The sequence below is a fragment of the Lethenteron reissneri genome, chromosome 24 (genome assembly GCF_015708825.2).
Source record: "Lethenteron reissneri isolate LAM-NWPU_2019-01 chromosome 24, ASM1570882v1, whole genome shotgun sequence".
Taxonomy (NCBI): domain Eukaryota; kingdom Metazoa; phylum Chordata; class Hyperoartia; order Petromyzontiformes; family Petromyzontidae; genus Lethenteron; species Lethenteron reissneri.
Genome location: NC_083802.1, coordinates 11177689 through 11193897, shown reverse-complemented (window position 1 = coordinate 11193897; position 16209 = coordinate 11177689). Strand labels below are relative to the sequence as shown.

Sequence of the window (16209 nt, the reverse complement as noted above, 5' to 3'; positions counted from 1 at the left end):
CTTTGCTCGCACGCTTCTTCTAGGTGGTCTCATATCTGATCGAGGTGGGACACCACCTCATCGAGGTGGTGGTCTCCCATTGACGAAGTGGCCCAACACACCATAACGCATTATTATCCATCGTTCTCTTTCACCTGTTGATGTAAATCTTGGCAATTGAGTTGGTTTACATTAAGCTGTGTGTGTCTAGGAATCATTACGAAGTTTTCTTTTTGCTTGAATGTAATAATTTATTTGAGAACAAAGTTTGTAAACATTTATTCGGCGATAACAGCAATTGACTATCACTTAAATAAAAAAGAAACACGTACAATAATTAATACCCCTAAGTATGTGTTTTAACTTCGGAATATTTAAATATTTGTAGGTGTTATCCCATCGTAATGCTGGCTTTTAACCACCATTGGAGATAGGCACTGAATAATTTCTCATTTCAGTACTGAGATATCTCAAATTAACTGGAACCATTTGAGCACAATTTGTAGACGAAAAATGCACGGATATTGAAGTAGTTTTTTTCAGGTGCATATTTTATCACCACTGAAGTATCCAGTTTAAGAAATGTATTGCAACTATGTCCTTGAGTACATGCTAATTAAAGAAGTGGTCACTTTTTCCATTGCACTTTCACAAAAATGGGATGGAACGTGAGCAAACAACACTGTGAACTTAAATGCAGACACAATTGTTACATTGACGTAAATGCTGGTAAATATGTATAAAACAGTTTATTAAATGTATGTTTAAAACAACCCGATATAGAATCCATTCAATTGAGTGGAATTTGGTGAATTCACAGCTGCCCGGATGTGAACCATGGAACTGCAGTCTGGCTCAGTGCTCCGGCAGTCAGCGACGATCTCATTCTGTCTTCTAACCTACTGTCACTTATAAACTATGCTAAATAAAAAAGTACGTTATAGTTTACAATACCGCCCAAATGCGTGACAATTGAAACAGAATATAATACAGAAATCAATGCAAATTTCAAACTTTTCATAGCAAAATACCATTCACTAAATCTGTTCATCTGAAATAGCATTTACCATTGAATTACCACCAGCAAACAATTTTAGTGGTAGCTGTGTTTGGTGTTTGATATCGGTGTGCTCATTACACTCGTCAGTAGGCAATCATTAATTTTTTGTACAACTATAGGGATGTTTTTAGTTCGCAGTAAAAGAACACGTTCATATGCGTTAGAAATGGGGAACTCGTTAACTTACGCCACACATGCAATAATAAGACGACCACGAGTCGAGCTAAAACACGGCAATCGTATTAGCTTTGGTTATCTGAACAACAACAACAAAAAACTGCCACCGTTTATGATCTGGAGTCAACGTTTCGTGATCAAAAGTTCTCGAAATGGTGGACAAATTGAGCTTCGTCGCGGCGATTTAGTTGGCGGCACGACTTGTCCACAATTTTCGTGAGGCCTGGAGGCCCACAGCTAAAAACTCCCACGGTCTCGGCCTGAAAACAACAACAGAACATCACAGCAATGAATCGTTAATGAAGACAACTCCGAATGGCCTGTTAAACTACCGCACGCAGACAAGGTGAACGTGATACTTTGGATAGTTGACAAGAATGCTGAGAACTTGTCACGTTCACGTCTCTCAGAGGGCGAATCACCTTTGAGCTCTCTCCGTTCAAGAGCACCGACGTAAAGTATACACTGCTGTATTTGTGTTATTTTTCCTAAAATAATTATCAGAGAGCCTAAATTATTACATGCGTCTGGATGTACCACATGTGACCATCGCCACCACGTTGTAAACCCCTGTAGCTCGAATTGCTTTCATATTTCCCAAGATGGCGTGTGACAATGATGATACATTTATTAATCTATGAAAGACTTGCCATTCATTCCGCGATCTCCCAACATAAAGCGTATTTTTTGTTTACTTTCATCACTAGTTATATCGCAGTGGTGCTCCCAGGTCATGTAAAAAATCAGCAGCAGAGCATTACATCAAGTCACTAAAATCTATTCCGCTGTATGCATTTAGCAAAAGTCAGCAGTGACCGGACCAAATCATCAGCTCATTACACTTATGAATCTGCTGTGTAGGCTCTCCGTTGCCCTTTTGGACTGTACCACTTGTTTTTCAGCCAACGGCATGTGCAACGAAACGTCAGACGTCACCGAACAAGACTCGTTAAAACCTGGAAAACACATCGGAGAGCTGAAGGATTTGGTTTAATCACAGCTGCTCGGATGTGAACCTATAGGCACTCTTGGCTCAGCGACGAACTTATTCCCTCTGTCTTCTCAGCTATCATTTCATGACTGAGTGAATGTAAGTGTTATCAGAAGTAAAAAAAATAACTCCATCGATAACAAAAGCGTGCGTGCGCGCACACACACACACGAGAGTCAAAACAAACCTGTGGGTGCAGATTCTGCAGGGAGTTGAGGAAGGGCACAAACTGCGGGCGGCCAAAGTGCGTGATGGAGCGAAGTCCCGTGAACAGACTGCGGTTGGACACCTTCTGGAAGTGACGCTCGCAGATGTACTGCAGGAAAGAAGGAAGCAAAGGGGAGCATTGCAGCAGCCTATGATGTTGACAGAGCTTGCGTCCTACTTACTGTGCGGCCCACCAGTTTTATCCGCTCAGCAGCAAACCCAAACAAGTAAAATTGTCCTAAATAAATGCCATGCCTTGTATATTAGTAGATTTTAAATAAAACGTTGTCAATACACTGCTAGACGAAGGCCACCCCGTGTCTTGTTGCTATAGGGGGATGTTTGACCAAACTTCACCAAGCTGGTCGTCAGTGCGGGTTAGTGAAGGGGATGTCCAGGATCGGTTCAGATATCACTTGCCATTCATGTTGGCTATGGCCGGGAATCCAACTTGCATGGCTCTGTTCACAGCGCAGTGCACTAACTACTGCGCCACCACTCCACCCTTGACTTGTTTCATGACTCAACATTGTTTATATACGAATATCCAGGTCAAAGTAGTTTACTGTAACGCTTGAATCACATTATAAAGTGTGTCACATATCCCACTGTTTGCTTTCCTTTACCAGATGAGAAGATAACCCCTAAATTACTTGTCAAACACAATCCTGTAATGTGCATAGGATTAAACCAATGTTTTCCACATGACTTCCTTATTTTCAAAGCCAAAGTCTCATAATCCGGTAAGAATGTGGATGTGTGACCAGATTTGTTTAACTGGTATGACACCGGGCACAAACAAGTTTGGCTTCGTCTCACTCTCTAGGGTTTCTTATTATGCGGATATTATGAAATAAATATTTTTTGAAGACACGCAGAAGAGTTCACAATATATGTCTAGGAATTGTAAATGGAGACTCATTTATGCATTAAAGAGACCTCATACAACTCAAAGGGGAGCATAACACGTGAATTATAGCGCTTCTCTTTTACCAGCATCATTGTACGGAGGTCAAATTTCTCGGCGAACTGCGTGATGTAGATGTGGACAGAAACCAAGTCGTTCTTGTCGTTTTCTTCCACCTCTCGGATGATGTCTGTCAGCCACTCGAACTGCCGCTGTGTCCGTGTCACCCAAATGAAATAGACCTGGCATGACAGGAAGAAAAAAATATTACACAATCCATTGCGTCTGCAGTGACCGAGAAACCTTATTCTCAGTACAATTCTGAATTGAAATTGGGGCCACGGTGATGCTTTGTAAAAGGGGCAATTACTCTTTCATGCAACTGTTCGCAGGAGAGCCTCCACTACAGGGAGTTCAAGAGAATAACTCGAGAGGGTTTTCGGCCTACTCTTCCTCGCTGGTTATACATCTTGGAATATGTTGGGAGTACCCACACTTAATTCCAACACACGTGGCTTGCTGTTTGACTAACTGGGGGGGGGGGGGGGGGGGGACAGAAGTGGCAAGGTTCAAGAAACATACCCATTGTATTAAAAACCACAGTGGGAGAGCAAACCACCAGCCTTGCACGACAAGTCCAGCGTGCGATCCATTACACCATGGCAGTATCCGCTAATAAATTGTACACTTAATAATAATTTCAAACTATTTTACCTGGAAAGCCACATTGAGAATCTCAAAGGCTTCTTTTCAAGAGGGTCCTGCATTGAGATGTTTGGGCACTTTCATTATTGAGAATTGGCTTTTTGCGTAGGATGAAAACCAGAGTACCCGGATTAAAAACCGACCACTCATACAAAAGGTAAAACTCAACATCGGCATCTCCTGGCCACCTTGCAGTCCCACATCAACAACACCTGGCAACATCTTCTTGGTTCTTTCGGTAAAGTCACGTAGAAGGGAAGTAATAAAATAATAAAAATAAAACATAATAAAATTGTATTACTTCTTATTACTTCTTCCCTTCTACGTGACTTTACCGAAAGAATCAAGAATATGAATTCCTGCAGTCACGAAAGCTTTAAATCGAAACACCTGGCAACTCCCTGGTGGGTACCCACCCAAGTACGAATAACAAGGTTAACTTCTGCCTAGCATCTCATATCCTATGAGGTCAGGAGCGAGCTTTCGGGGCGACTTTGCACGTAACAAAATCTACCGAGCCTGTACCTTTTTGCAGGAAATGAGTCGGGCATTGGTGGAGGACTTGTGAACAATGTCTTTGAGGATGGACGCAAAGGGAGTGACTCCAATGCCTCCTCCCACCAGCACGGACACCTCGAAATCATTCCAGTGCTGGTGTCCCTCCCCAAACGGACCGTCCAGGTATATCTGCACACGTACAGGCGGCATTGTCAGTACATAGCTGAAAGCAACATGACACAATTGACTCATCTGGGTTGACATTTACAATGAATTTGCATGGAGACGAATGAGAAAAGTATTTGAGTACGACAACGTCAGTGGACTTTACCTTGAATCGTAAGAGATAAATGTCGACCACATTTATACAACAATTAACGTTTACATTTTTAAATCATCCTTTCAATTAGCCCAACTCATGTTTTGTTTTAAATGTTATTATTATTATGTTACTTTTATTTTCATTCTCATTTTGCAATGTGTATGCGTATATGGTTGCCTTGCAAGCGTTTGGCTATGCACTTTAAACGTATATTTTTTCAACATAACAGGTTAACAATATGTAACAATATATATTGTATATATTGTATATACACACAAGTAAGTAATGTGTCAGTGCTGAAATGAATATTCAGTGGGGTTCATCTCCACTGGTTGTAAATTCCACATTCCTATGATTGGACCCTCCCTTCACCAAAGTGCACTGATCAGTATGGCGAAATGTGTTTGACACGGAGGTTGTCGCGAGCAATATTCTGGAAAACTTACCCGATGACGCTGGATGTAATTATGAGTTAAACGTCATACACAAATTGTAAACACCGGTGGGCTGGAGTAGTAACACGTGGCAAACCTTACGAATTGGCTGTGTCGGGTGGTGATGGTTTAATGAAACATTTATACTTACATGCTGCAATATGGTGAAACAACTGCCCAGTGCTGGGTACGGCATGAGGAGACTTTCATAGAAGTTTGGATTTTGCAATGGGCAGCGCACTATTTGTACGTAATTATACTTTGTTATAATGGGACTCAGTGCATGCTGACGCCACTCTCTGACACTCATAAGGGGCCGTCCATAAATGACGTCACGCGATTGTGGACGATTTTTGACCCCCCCCCCTAGGTGCGTGACGTCATTTATGGACGGCCCCTAATGCATTACAGTTATGTGCTCGGTTTTACATTTGACTTTTGTTGTAGAGTAACAAGCAGAGGTGCCGTCCTCCAACTGCTCGCGCCTCTGCTGGCAGAAGGCCCTTCCATTCGATGGAGCGTGAGAGAGAACCTCCAAGGAGAGATTTTGGTCCACTTTTCCACATAGTACAGGGTGCTTCAAAAACATGTTAACACTTACATGGGACTATCGTTTTTACATGATAACACATGTAATGTTAATAGCTTCAAAAAGTCAAAGAGTCTCATCTTGTTCGCCACCATTGTCAACACGTGCCTGGAATCTTCTCCAGGTGGTCTCCAGAGCCCGGAGGCACATTTATTGTGGCGTTGTTGCAAATTCTCGGAAGTGTTCACATTTTTTTGAAGCACCCTGTATATCTAGGAAGGAGAGGGAGTACCCACACTTTACCCTATCATAAGGAACCTGCCGATTGCCATAATAGAGGTTTTTTTGGTTAGATCGCGTAAGTATATAAATTTGTTGTTAGAACCCATCACCACCTGACACAGCCAATTAGTAAGGTTTGTCACGTAAACAGAACGTGGCCATTTCATTACTAGTGCAGCACACCGGTGTGTTGGAGAGCTAGGCCTTAACATTTACAATCTGAGTATGACGTTTCGCCAGTAATTATAACCAGCTTCATCAGGCGACAGGCAGATTTGTGGAAAAGTCCTCCTGTTTCGTTCTTTAAATAGAGGGGTAGATGTGATGACGACACTTGCGTGCTCTTCTTGCGCGAAGTGGTAGGGGGAGATTAATGAATGCATATAAATGACTATGGGAATCCATTTCCATTTGGGTTAGGAGCCGTCCATAAATGATGTCACGCAATTTAGGACGATTTTTGACCCCCCCCCCTCGTCACACGGCGTCACTAAAAGTCAGACCCCCCCCTCAAATATGACGTCACAAAGCTCTGCATCTACATCAGCCGTATGAAAGAAAAAGCCGCGTGATCAAATGGAACCGGCGACCCATGGACTGCAAGCCCAGTGCACTAGTCATCACACGACGGCATCCTCATAATTAAGATTACGACCTAAAATAACCTTATTTTTCCCCTTAAATGAATATTTTACCTTGGATTGGTACTCATTATCGGAGCTCTTTGCGGAGTAGATGTCACGGAGACGCGTGGTCCAGGGTCCCACCGCGCGCACGTGGATGCTCAGGGTGTTCTCATGGGGTGCGGACGAGATGGTGATCGGGTGGTACTCGCTCTGGCCCAAGGCCAGGCAGGCCACGCGCACCCACTGCCCCGACTTGTACTTGAACCCTTGGGGGCGCTTGAGCTGCAGGTGGGTGACTCCTGCGGCCAAAAATAAGCAAGATTGTAAAGCAGTGAGATAGTGCACACTATGAAAAGCACCCTCGAAATGCAAAAGACAGGCAGGGAAATAGTTCACGTGAATTTTTTACAAGTTCAAACTTTTACACGGAATCCGTTTACGTTTAAATTGCGACCTCTTGCAGACCCGATATTTTTGACCATTAACAATACCTGCATTGTTTTTTTTTTATTTGTTTGCAAATTGTGTATATCAAATGTAAATGCCATTGGGGTAATTGTTTAAAGTTTTCTGTTTAAATAAAAAATACACAAATGCGTGTAACATCTTACGAAACTATAGATCCAAAGGAGCTTCAGATGGTACGCGTTGAGTGTATTGTAAGAGTGTGATTATTATCATCTGCTGAGAAATCTGAGCACCTGGAGATAACCCCACGCATGCAAGGGGGCAACACTCTACCCCGTACACACGGCAGCAGTCCACACTTTGGTGCACTGCGCTCTGCTGGCAAGCCGGGGTATTTCACCTCGATGCCCACGGGAAGGGAGTCTCACAACATGTTCTCATTTGTCCGATCCACCAAGGGGCAGTCCATAAATGACGTCAAGCGATTTTGGACGATTTTTAAACCCCCCCCCCCCCTCGTCACACGGCGTCACAAAAAGTCAGACCCCCCCCCCTGAAATATGACGTCACAAAGCGATGCCCCCCCCCCCAAACCATATTTCCATTTAGAAAATAAAACAAGCTTCAAATCGCTTTAAACTATTGTCATTGTAGTGCGTGTTTAATGTGGCGCTGCACTCTGATGTTGTAGGAGAAACATTTATTAAAAAGTCTATTTAATTAAGTAGAACGTGTTGACTATATTTATTTAAAGTTGCGCATTTTTACGTGATAATTTGTATAACCCCCCCCCCCCTCGTCACACATCGTCACAAATGTCTGACCACTCCCCCCCCGCCCCCAGGTGCGTGACGTCATTTATGGACGGCCTCCAACCCTCGCCCCCACAGTTCTGGATGACCTGCGACCGACGCCACCACCAGTCCATTAACATTGGCTACCTATTGTTGTTCAGTGGTAGAGTGGGTGGCTCACAATATATAAAATCTAAAAATATACTTTTAGCAACGAGTAACCCTTCCCCGCACCTAGACACGTGCAAGCGACGGAAAGATTTTTTGTTCCCCTCCCCAGAAACCACGGGCGCGTTGCACCGGGCTTGTGCGCTTACCTCAATAAAACATGAACATTTATTTTACCAGGTAAGGCCCGCTGCGTTATATACAGTAACTCTTTTTAGAAGTGACCTGGCCACAAATGAAAGGTCAACGTAGTGGCTTAACACATGGAAATGTATAGCAGCCGAACACTCGAAACGCATTCTGGTTTGAAATGTGGGGGGAAAATCCGGAGGACCCAGAGAAAATTCCACACGACCAAGGAGAGAACTCGCAAACTCCAATTATACAGGCCTTAGGGTCGGGATCGAACCCATGACCTCCTGTATACCAGGCAAAGGAGTTGGCATCTCGCCGCCATGGCACCAACCGTATCCTGATTTGGGGTTGACTCAGACCATGATTCTCTGGGGTTGATAAAAATAAGTGCCACTTTGAGGGGAAGTGAAATTGATTACTTCCTCATAGGAATGATGACTTCCTCATAGGAATGATGACTTCCTCATAGGAATGATGACTTCCTCATAGGAATGATGACTTCCTCATAGGAATGATTACTTCCTCATAGGAATGATTACTTCCTCATAGGAATGATGACTTCCTCATAGGAATGATGACTTCCTCATAGGAATGATGACTTCCTCATAGGAATGATGACTTCCTCATAGGAATGATTACTTCCTCATAGGAATGATGACTTCCTCATAGGAATGATGACTTCCTCATAGGAATGATGACTTCCTCATAGAAATGATGACTTCCTCATAGGAATGATGACTTCCTCATAGGAATGATGACTTCCTCATAGGAATGATTACTTCCTCATAGGAATGATGACTTCCTCATAGGAATGATGACTTCCTCATAGGAATGATTACTTCCTCATAGGAATGATGACTTCCTCATAGGAATGATGACTTCCTCATAGGAATGATTACTTCCTCATAGGAATGATGACTTCCTCATAGGAATGATTACTTCCTCATAGAAATGATGACTTCCTCATAGGAATGATGACTTCCTCATAGGAATGATGACTTCCTCATAGGAATGATTACTTCCTCATAGGAATGATGACTTCCTCATAGGAATGATGACTTCCTCATAGGAATGATTACTTCCTCATAGGAATGATGACTTCCTCATAGGAATGATGACTTCCTCATAGGAATGATTACTTCCTCATAGGAATGTGACAATTCCACCACTGGCTCAGTACTGTAAACAAGAGATGAGCACCACCTCAGCACTTACCTTTTACTTTTTGACAGTTGCTCTGCAATTTTGTACGAGATGAGTCACACTGTGCTCACATATTCCACTTTACAGAGACCACAAAAGTGTTTTTTTAGTCAAAGTGATTTCTCAACACCATACTCTAACAGCTGTTTTGAATACAAATACACAACGTGGCATGGTGGGAATAGATTTGTATTTGCATAAGAGGGTTGATGAAATGACAAGACGTCTGCATTGCAATATCGTGCATAGTTTTAAATTCCTCATACTACGTGACCACCGTTTATTCTTTTTTAAGCCTCATTTGATATTCACAAGATAAAATGTGTCAATGGAATGGCCAGGTGGCTTAAGAGATGCCATCATGAAGATATGAGGTTCAAATATGGGCAGCTGATATTTATTCAATGAAGTTTTCAAGTGTAGTGAGTTTACGGTCTCAGCTTGTCACCAATGACTGCACACAAAAAAGCCGTAGCATTAAATAAATTCGTTTTATACATTAATGTGACATGATGTGCCTCTAGTGTGGCTAAGACGTCAACTGAATTTACACCAAACAAATACCCGTGTTTTTTTAAATATTAGAATGCAATTCTAGCTGCAGAGTTAGACGTATATTTAGTTTGGTTTCATTTTAAGACAATTAGAATATACGGTAAAAAGTCCATTTATCCGTGGTAACCAGGTGTCCCGACCGAGATACCACTTGTTTGTCTGGGTGGCGTGACCAGAGATAACCCCGGATAAATGGTAGAATTTGCCGAATAACTCCATTTAACCATGGCCTGGACCCCCAGATATTTTGATAACCAAGCTCCCCGGCCACGGATAAACTAAATCACGGATAAAGGAGCCACGGATAAACGAAGTTTGACTGTAATTGAGAAAAAAACAAAACAACTAAATGGTTGAAACTACAAGGAACATGTCCCAATGATTATGCTTTTGAAATGCATTATAACGATATAATAATAGTCAATGACATGTACAAATCTAGTATTATCCTCCCAAGTGGAGCTGATAGGGTTATGTTAAGCCTTTGATTTCAATATGTAGCACGAGTTTGGACATTATTTAATGGGACGTAACCCGAAAATTTGTTCTGAAACTTATAACACTCACATCATTTCTCCCAAATGTGAGTAATATTGGGCCCATGCATGTTCACAACACTGTAGAACCATTTATCAATCCACTGCTGGATGAAGGCCTTCCCATTCCATGTCAGTTTTGGGGCTTGTTTAACCATACCTCACCACGCTGATCGGTGCAGGTTGACAAAGGGGGCAGGTGGATGGGGAGAGGTCCCAAACCGGTTTAAATAGAACGTGACCCTGATGCAGCCATGAATCTCTAATCATCTGGCTTCAAGTGCTAACCCCATTGCACCATGGAAATCTGTAACACACCTTTGAATTTATTTCATGACATGGCAATTAAATTGTCCGAAAATAACCCAGGCCTGAATTATCTTCAAAGCCAACGACAGGAAGACGTCAGATTTATGACTCACTAGGGACTGAGTTGTATGCCGAATATAGAGACAGGTGAATATGTCAAAAGGTCAACTGCGTGAACGATGACAATTACACCGCGCACAAACACTGCACTAGATATATGACTGTTGCATACGTTGTACTGAATATATTCACTTGGTAATTTTTTCTCATTTGTATATTGTTTTAATTTTTTTTATCATAATTTCAGTCTGCAGTGGAACGTTTCCCAAACGCAAGTCCTCACAACTCCCCACCACGTCTTTCCGCGTTCACCAATTTACTCCCCGTTTCACTCGTTCGGCGCTACACCCACCCGATGATTGTTGAACCACGCTAAGCAATTAACCCTCTCTGCGGTAATAGCCAGTTCTTATTAAGATTGAGAACTCAGTGCGTGTGTGTGTGTATATATACGTGTTCCACACAAACCAGATGGGAGAAGTTCCGCCTTGACCACGGTGATCTCCACTTTGCGTCTGCTGAGGCTGATGAGTCGGTCGCCCAGGAAGATGAGTGCAGGAGGTAGAAGGTATTTATAGAAGAAGGGTGTCTGGACAAGACCACCGCTGCCATGCAGAATGGTCTGTTTTGTAAACACAAAGCAGGGTACAGTTTATCAATGTCTACTGGGGGTCTCATCTTGAATTAATATGAGATGGAAAGCATTGCATTTAGGGAATTGTATCAACAAGTATAGTTTATGGTTTAACAATGCTTAGCCATAAACTGGGGAGGAGTTGGTGATGTCGTGGTAAATTAAACTTAAAACTAGAATTTTTTTTTTATTTTACCAGGTAAGGATCGTTGAGCTACATAGCTATTTTTTTCAGAAGCGACCTGGCCACAAGTGATAGCTCAACGAAGTGGCTTATCGTGTGGAAATTTATAGCAGTCAAATACTATAAACGCGGGATCGAACCCACGACCTCCTGTATGCTAGGCGAGGTAGTTAACACATAATTTTCATTCACCCCCAGATGAATTCAGCTTTTTTTCTTCCTTCCTCAAGCGATGCAGTGTTGCCTACCAAAATGTAGAGCAGCACGTAGAGCTGGTGGCACCACCAGAACGCGTTGAAGCTCTTGCTGCGGGAAAACTGACTGGAGAAGATGTAGATGGCAGCGAGCACGGCAAGGAGGAGCACACCTGTGAATCCTGTAGGGGCACCGCAACAACGACACAGCTGAGCAACGTTCCTCGCGCAAGAGCGAGATGCGGCCAGAAGAACACAGAATTGAAAAACGGGAGTTGTATTTAGCAGTATGTTTACCGGGGTGTTTTTCAGGAGGCCACTTACATCCATACCGCGTGTGGTATTGCTCACCACTGAAGGACTCAAATCATTGCGATCTATTAAACTTTACTATAAGTGTGTTGCAACGCGTAATTTGGCAGCCAATAGAAGCACTTGATTTGAATGGGAAAACGTTTGTATTTACCTGGAATGGTTTGAAAAAACCAAACGTAGAACGTGGACGGTATTTCTGACCTGGGGCAAAATAACCAAAAGGTATATATCAGCCAACAGCCAATACAACCACGCAGACGAAAAAAAATGCAAGTGACGTGAAGAAGTGGTCAGAGGTTTTGAGTCAAAACCAATCCAGAACTCAATTCTCACCCGTTATTGCGATACACGCTTGGAAAGAGACACGCCAGGACGCTGAGTGGGCTGATTGAGAAATGGTAAACATTGACCACGTGGCCAATGCTGTGGAGGACTGAGGAAGAAGAGACACACGAAAGCACCAACACGCGAACTGTGAAAACATATCTTACAGTCTGGATTTGAAGCTTTCGTGACTGCAGGAATCCATACTCGTTGGTTCTTTTGCCTACTTCAGCAGTTTTTATTTTGCTGTGGTTGTCCCACCTGATGGCAATTGCTTGTGATGCGATCGAAACGTCGTGATTTATTAATTTTTCGACCTACGTGACTTTACCGAAAGAACCAAAGAGTATATCTTACAGTTTTTGAACGAAAAATTATGAAATCTTTATTTATGGGACGCTTGCTTTGTATGGCGAATACGTGTTTACATCGGTCCAGTTTACAACACAAATGAGCTTATGTAGCATTTAAAGTGTAACATCACAAAGCCACATTTTGAAAGGAAGGCTATGAAAAAAATGTAATTTAGACCTATGTAAAAAGGCTTCAGGCCTACAGAAAATTGCAAATATCTATCGCCGAAATAGCCTTTTACAAAGCAGTATGGGACACTCGTGTGACACTGCTAGGATGAGCCCTAACAAAGGTGAAACTGGCAGACAACTGTTAGAGATATATCACTGTATGAATATGATTGACTATTAGCATTCAGAAGGCAATGATCTTAAAATTCTAGTTTCTTTATTTATTTGTACAACCAGGATTCTTGCTATGCACAAGTTATTTGACATTGCAAGGCTGCTTGATGGTACTATAGAGTGCCTGGCTTTTTACCTGCATGCACCCTCGTGGAAATCACGCCCAATTTATGAATGGTGTAAACTGGAACAATATACAGCATCATGTTAATTCAATATGTACTTCATTTGTATCCAAGTGATTTTTCTTTCGTCTACCCTGGAATTTGTCCTACTCATATCGGGTACTGCCTTCCTTGTCCTCCTCCTCCAATCATTCACACCCTGGGCCATTTACAACTCAATATGTCTCCAAAGTGGCATTGTGGAAAATAATGATAATTACATTTCAACATGATTTTTACAATCTCTAAATAAAAAATGGCACATATTCCCACTCACGCGAGAGAACGAGACCAGTCATGGCGATGATTTTGTGGAATCCCACGGCCGAGTCGAAGGGGATGTAGTGGTTCAGTGGCGTCACGCGCAGGGCCGTGATGATGTTTCGGCACATGGTGAGGAGGATGAAACAGTAGCAGAACGCCAGCCCAGCCGCCGTGCCACGGGACACGATGATCCCCACCTCCGTCACCTGCCGGATCCCGTAGTGCTCAGAGGCAACGGCATAATCTGAAAGACAAAGTGTATTGTGAAGTTGCAAGAGGGCTTCATTTGAATACTTTATTTACAAACCCGAAACCTTATTCGGTTTAAAAGGTGTAAACAAAAAAAGATATAAGTTAAAGGCGCAGTCCTGCCTATAGGAGGGCTTCCGCTAGAGAAAGCTCCATAGAGTCCCTCCTTCGGGAATGCTGGCCGACTGTTGCACACTGGTAGGTGGGAGCTCCCAACACTCCTTGGTTGACGGAGGTAAGGGTGGAGGGGTGGGAGGGTTAATAAACATGCCCATTCTTTCAACTTCCAGGATAGGAGATTGAACGAGCAACCACTGCACTGCACGTGGATTGGGCAAACCATTACACCATGGTTGCATCTAAACTATATTTTATTTAAAGTCACGTAGCTAGAAATAAAATAAAACAAATCACGACGTTTCGGGTGCAACACAAGCGTCCGTCATCAGGTGGGACAACCACAGCAAGAAAAGATTGCTGTGATTTGTTATATTGTATTTCTACCTACGTGACTTTACCGAAAGAAACAACGAGTATGGATTCCTGCATTCACGAAAGCTTCAAATCAAGATTGTATTTTATTTGACCAGTTAAGGCCCACTGAGCTATGTAGCTCTTTTTCCAGAAGCCACCTGGCCATAGATGCTCAACGAAGTGGCTTATCGTGTGGAAAAATCCACACGGCCACGGGGAGAGCTTGCAGACTCAAATATACAGGCGTTGGGGTCTGGATCGAACCCACGGCCTCCTGTGCACCAGGCGATGTAGTTAACATCTCATCCCTGAAAAGTCATCCGATTAGCACGCTTGTCTACGCACTATGCAAAAAGTTCTACACACGTACGAAAGACGCAGTACGTACAGTAGCCGCGCTCCGCGGTAATGCAGAGGACGATGGCGTAGAAGATGACCACGCAGAAGATGTGTCGGCGGTAGTTTCTCCACGTAGCGCTTGAAGGCCTGCGTCCTCTGGGCCAGCTTGCTCCGGTCGTACGTGCTCGCGCCGAGCCTCTGTGAAGACTCGTGGAGAGGTTGTCCTGTAGTAAGAAGATCGAAAGGTCACGGTGCAGCCCTCTGCAGGTTGCTCGCTGCTCACGCTCTTGCCACAGCTGATGGAAGGGCCAGCTCTAGAGCAGTGTTCTTTACTAATTGAACACTTCGTAACAACAAAATGTTTCTTTTTATTACTGGGTAGTAAGTGTTATTTTCTAATTGCGTATGCCTCAAAAGTACAGAAAATAGCTATTATTCCCCATAAACATTGCTTTTGTGACCAGGACAGTGATATTTTTAAATGTACCCAATTTCAATGAGAAAACGTGTGCATGTGTGTCATTCCTTCACATAAAGTCCCGGTAACAAAAGCAAAGTTTGTGGGGAATAATAGCCATTTTCTAAACTTTTGACGCATAAGCAATTAGAAAATAACACTTACTACCCTGGAACAAATATCGTGTTACATAGTGAATTTTCAGGGGTGGTGGGGCGGGGCACTTTCGCCAATAAGACATCAGTGTGTGAAGGCAGCCACACGTTTGGAACTCATCTTCTTGGTTCTTTCGGTAAAGTCACGTAGAAGGGAAGTAATAAAATAATAAAATAAATAAAAAACATAATAAAATAATTCTCACGACGTTTCGGCCACAACGCAAGCACCTGAGGACGGCTGCTTGCGTTGTGGCCGAAACGTCGTGAGAATTATTTTATTAGGTTTTTTTTTCCCCTTCTACGTGACTTTACCGAAAGAACCAAGAAGATGAATCCCTGCAGTCACGAAAGCTTTAAATCGAAACGTTTGGAACTATTGCGTGTGACAGCATGATGCGAGAGCCACACGTCAGGGGCTACACACACCAATGGCCGCCCGGGGCTGCCACTGGCCCGCGGGCCTTGCAATGAAGAGCACCGCTCTAGAGCGTCCTCGAGAGGAGGCCCTCTTCAGAGAGAGTATTCTGGTTCTGCTCTTGCTGCCAGACATCTAGGAACAGGTGGGAGTATCCACGCTTTCCCCTACCACAAGCAGCCTGCCGATCGACTAACTGGAGTACAGCTATCGTGCTGTGGCGGTTCCACCTGAAGACGGAGGCTTGTGTTGCCTCCGAAACTTCGTGGTTTATAATTTTATTTTTATTTTACTTTTATTCATTTAAATTTTTTACCTACGTGACTTTACCGAAAAAACCTAAGAATATAAATAACCTCCCCTTGGGCCGAAAGGTGTGGAGAGGCCTTCTACTCAGCAGTGGACTTGCATAGAGCAGTCGTGTATTATTATTATTATTAGGTATAATTTCACAA

At 43.1% G+C, this 16209-nt stretch overlaps 1 pseudogene; it reads right to left on the bottom strand.

Moving 5' to 3' along the window:
- Positions 1-216: 216 nt before the first annotated feature.
- Positions 217-16209, bottom strand: part of LOC133346345 (dual oxidase 1-like) — a 36191-nt pseudogene continuing 20198 nt past the window's right edge.